Here is a 5,532-nt window from a genome sequence, read left to right as displayed (position 1 = left end):
AAATGTCTTTCCTCGGGTGGCGCTGCATGCGTCATGCAAGCATTTAGCATGCTGTGTGGCCTCTTTGTTTACGCCACCTTCTTGTTACACAAACTTGGTAATCATTATATAACAATAGCTGGGTTAAGAACTAAGTCGCAATATATCATATCTAAGTTGAAACTAATCATTATTTGGCCTTATCCCAGCTATAATTTACATGATTGTATGTAATATTGTATATTTATGTGTTTTTGTTTACTTTCGTCATTTATCTGGTCAATAAATGACATTTTCACTCAAATCAAGTTCTCGTGTCTTCACTAGTGTTTCAAGTAACAAGAACAAGCTACGGAAAGGCTTTTCATATTGTGAGAGTTATTTTTATTAGTGGAAAAGTTGTGGATAAAAATACAATTTTATGTTTCATAAAATGTTTTATATACAATCTTTTTTACATTGTTTTTGACAAATTTAGATTAAAATTGCAGTTGTTATTGATTTTTAATGTAAAAGAATGGGATCGACTGGATAGGGATCGAACTCATGTTTGGATCGGGTTCGGCTTGACCGGGATCGAGTGTTCAATTTATTTAATTTTGCGGAAACATGAGGTTGCAAGCAATTTACCGCCACCTCCCATCCTCCTCCCATTTAATACCAATATTTGAATTTTTGTTGTATGGAATTTTTCCTCAATGTATAACATCAAGCATATACCATGCCGTGTGGCCTCTTTGTTTACGCCACCTTCTTGTTACACAAACTTGGTAATCATTATATAACAATAGCTGGGTTAAGAACTAAGTCGCAATATATCATATCTAAGTTGAAACTAATCATTATTTGGCCTTATCCCAGCTATAATTTACATGTTTGTATGTAATATTGTATATTTATGTGTTTTTGTTTACTTTCGTCATTTATCTGGTCAATAAATGACATTTTCACTCAAATCAAGTTCTCGTGTCTTCACTAGTGTTTCAAGTAACAAGAACAAGCTACGGAAAGGCTTTTCATATTGTGAGAGTTATTTTTATTAGTGGAAAAGTTGTGGATAAAAATACAATTTTATGTTTCATAAAATGTTTTATATACAATCTTTTTTACATTGTTTTTGACAAATTTAGATTAAAATTGCAGTTGTTATTGATTTTTAATATAAAAGAATGGGATCGACTGGATAGGGATCGAACTCATGTTTTGATCGGGTTCGGCTTGACCGGGATCGAGTGTTCAATTTATTTAATTTTGCGGAAACATGAGGTTGCAAGCAATTTACCGCCACCTCCCATCCTCCTCCCATTTAATACCAATATTTGAATTTTTGTTGTATGGAATTTTTCCTCAATGTATAACATCAATCATATACCATGCCGTGTGGCCTCTTTGTTTACGCCACCTTCTTGTTACACAACCTTGGTAATCATTATATAACAATAGCTGGGATAAGAACTAAGTCGCAATATATCATATCTAAGTTGAAACTAATCATTATTTGGCCTTATCCCAGCTATAATTTATATGATTGTATGTAATATTGTATATTTATGTGTTTTTGTTCCCTTTCGTCATTTATCTGGTCAACAAATGACATTTTCACTCAACTCAAGTTCTCGTGTCTTCACTAGTGTTTCAAGTAACAAGAGCAAGCTACGGAAAGGCTTTTCATATTGTGAGAGTTATTTTTATTAGTGGAAAAGTTGTGGATATAAAGTTGTGTTGTTATGATACCATATATTTTTCTAGTAAATTATTCAAATATATATATAAAAAAAGGAGTGCATGTCAAACTCGCTAGAGTCAACACATGAATGGAAGTAACTTTTGTAAATTGATAATACGTCGATATATTTCAAAGTCAATGTGAAAGCCATGGCAAGTGCTCTCTTCTTTTCATGTACAACATTTGAATGTCTTTTAACGAAATAATTTTTAAAGAGCAACAAAAAGTGAGGTATTTTTACGAGTTCCATTTTTATAAGAAAAAAGCTGCTTTCAAATATTCAAAGAGACTGGACTCCAATTGAGCGTGGAAAGGTTTGTGCAAAGTCATACAAGTCATAAAAGACATGTTGTTTTTCAATACAAATCTAAAAAAAATGAACATAAACACGTTTTTCTTCCACTTTTATCTCGAGGAATATGGCAAACGGCGTAAATTTCACTTCATTTTTTTTATTTTACGCGGTTTTGTAGTGCACAATATTTTATAAGAAAAAAAATTAAGTTCAATATATTTAATTGACGTATAATGAAAAACTCGATTTATTAACGATGATATTGAAACAATTAATTTCTGTTCAAAAATGAATATCCATTTGATTTAAGATATTCATATGTCAATATTCTAAAACAGATTGTTACGATAAAATATGTCGAGCTCGAGAAATCACTGGAATTTCTAAAATGAGGTAAACTATTGATAAATAAATAGCTGAATCAAGAATATCAACATATCTTTTTCTGTTAAAACAATAGAACAAGTATGCATTCACTTGCCAGTTGCCAAAATGAATGAGTGTGAGTGAGAAAGTAAGAGCGAATGGCATGTATAAAAGAAATACTTTATGCTGTAATGTGTTTGTAATAAGATCATGAAAAAAAGAATAAAAAAATATCAACATTCTCGTTTAAATTCATCATTTCTTCAATTCTATGGTCAGCACAACGACCTTTTCATCAAATACGATTTATTAGTCAAAGCTGACTGACTTAATTCATGCTAATTATTAGGCCGTTATATACCCACTGAATTGTCGACGGATTTCCCCGTTTTTTCCCGATCAAATGACAAGGAGAAAACGGCCGGTGTGACCTGTCGGCAGGGGGAGGCTACCTCCTCTATGGCACCCGAGCCCACCTCTGATTGTTTGGAGGTCCGTGTTTGCTCTGCTCGAATTTTGTAGTGTTTGATGGATCTTTGAGCTTGAATACTGTTCTTTCTACTTTTCATGGAATTAGAGCAATAAAACCTCTAAGACATATCAGGTGGGATCAGTAACATGGTCGCATGCGCCGTATGCTTTTTTTATGATCGGGCAAACTAAATAATCCATATATATTGAGTAAGAAAATAAAAACCTAACAATTTATAGTAAAAAAGTTTGTAAACGTTTGATTTAAGTAGGAATCTTCTCATATTTCTTGTATTTAAAAATTTAATAAAATTTTCACGGAATCTAGAAGACGAATGATGGTATCAGGTATCAGTGAGATTAATTTGACCGTTTTATTAGTTTTTTTTTTAGCTTACTATATTTAAATTTTTTCCATTAATACACAACAAGATTGCCACTTTTCCTAAATATTAAAAATAAAATTAAAATTTGTGAAAGTGTAAGGATGTGTCAATCAAACACATCCAAAAATTGGAAGTTTCAATAGCTTTTAGATGAAATAAGATTTTCAATATATTTTCCTGTGATATGCTATTACAATATATAAGTCGTGAAATTATACAGAAAATATTGACTTTAAATGCACCTTTAATTGTTATTTAACAACCAACGTTTATATGTTTTAGTTGATTCGATACGCAAGAGCATGCTCTACTAATTAACAATTTCTGAAGCCAGGTAAATTATTGACAAACAAAGTCTAGTAGTTTTAAATAAGCGAATGAAATGTTCAGAAATATAATGATATTGAACAAAATTCATTTTCAAATTCTTTTTTAAAAATACAAACCGTAAGTGGAGCCAACTCAAATAAATGAAAACAGTAAATCTTTTTACAGAAAAAAACGTTTGTTTTAAGGAAGCAATGAATGCAGAACAGTTCATGAATTTGTTAAAAGCAGCACATACTTTCACAATAAATGAGTTTGTATTATGCATCAGCAGCATTTGGATTATAGCATCAGTCTAATGGCTCTGTGCAATAACGCAACATGAGATGAGACAGCAAAACAAACACTTCAGTGGAATGCCATGCCGAAATTCATAAAACGAGGTTGAACATACAATCAAACATCTCAGCGTAGAAGATAAATCCAATGGAATGCCACGACGGTGATCTTCCAATGATGTTTAATACTTAAGTCAAAACCTGATACGAAAGAGAAAAATCAGCAACAGACAAACTTTTCAAAATTGTTTAAATTATGAACCCTTTTCCTTAGGAGATAAGATGGAGTCAAAATAAACTGTAATTATAATTGAAAGTATCTTTTTTGTCTCAAATTCTATCTGCTACAAATTTCGTGTACATTAACTTTCATTTTGGATTCAGGGCAACGAGGAGAAATTTGAGATATTCCAATGTCGGTCACATTTTTTTCAGTTAACCCAGCTTGAAAAGCAGTCAAATAAATGTTTGCAGAGAATTTTTACATTTTCGCAAAAGGTCAACTCTGTCTTTTAAAAAAATTAATTAAAACTAAAAATGTTGGTCATTCAAGATTAATATTTAATGATACGAGACATGATTTATTAATCAAACCGATCACTATTCGATTGTATTCGAACACATATCGATTGATTGGTCAACGTGTTCATGACTGTAGATGAAAGAAGAGTAAGAACACTTTTAAAAGAGGAATTTAGTAATGATCTCAAATATCTAGGCACTGTAGGGTCTGTTTGTAATTAAAAAGTTTGGAAGCAAACGTGACATACCTGTACAAAATGCAGGATGTAGACTTTTAGTAAAATTCTGTCGACTATATATAGTGCTGAATGTGTTTAAGATTAAGATTTGTACTTATATTCTCAACATGTTTTTTGTTGGAAAATGTAAGTTTTAAGAACCGGTAAGTTGGACTATAGTGCTGAATGTGTTTATGTCGACAAAATAGATCAACAAGGATTGGCAGTTTTTGTCATGGCTTTATTGATTAATAGTCAAAATGAATCATCAATACAATGATGTACACAAGTTATCAATGCAATATGTACCCAAAGTGTATACTGTCTGAATATCTGCTACACAATGGGTACAATGATATACAATGATAGTTCAATGATATACAACGATATTCAATGATATGCAACGATATTCAATGATATGCAACGATATTCAATGATATTGAATGAAACAACGATATTCAACGATATTCAATGATATACAACGATATTCAATGATATGCAATGATATTCAATGATATGCAAAGATATTCAATGATTTTCAATGAAACAACGATATTCAACGATATTCAATGATATTCAATGATACACAACGATATTCAATGATATGCAACAATATTCAATAATATACAATGATATTCTATGATATACAATGATACGTGCATTGCAATGAGCAGGTAAAAATGTATTACCAGGACAATCTACATCGACTTTTTCAACAGTGATTGACGTAGAAAGTTCATAGAACAATGATACAGTGACATAAGCCCAATTATTGGTCACGGACCCTGGAAGATAACAAGATCAGCAGCGAGCTTCTAGCAAAATTCGGCCATATGTCTTCACATGAGAGCACATAAAGCTGGGCATCCGCCACATGCGGGTAAATTTTGCCCATGCCATGACAACACTGCTATTAGTTACAGTTCTGCAAGTTAATTGCTGTTTGTCATATGCAGTATACCAT

The sequence above is a fragment of the Saccostrea cucullata genome, unplaced genomic scaffold (genome assembly GCF_032062105.1).
Source record: "Saccostrea cucullata isolate Sc308-1 unplaced genomic scaffold, CSIRO_AGI_Scuc_v1 ctg1342, whole genome shotgun sequence".
NCBI lineage: Eukaryota > Metazoa > Mollusca > Bivalvia > Ostreida > Ostreidae > Saccostrea > Saccostrea cuccullata.
Note: the sequence above shows the minus strand (reverse complement) of the source record.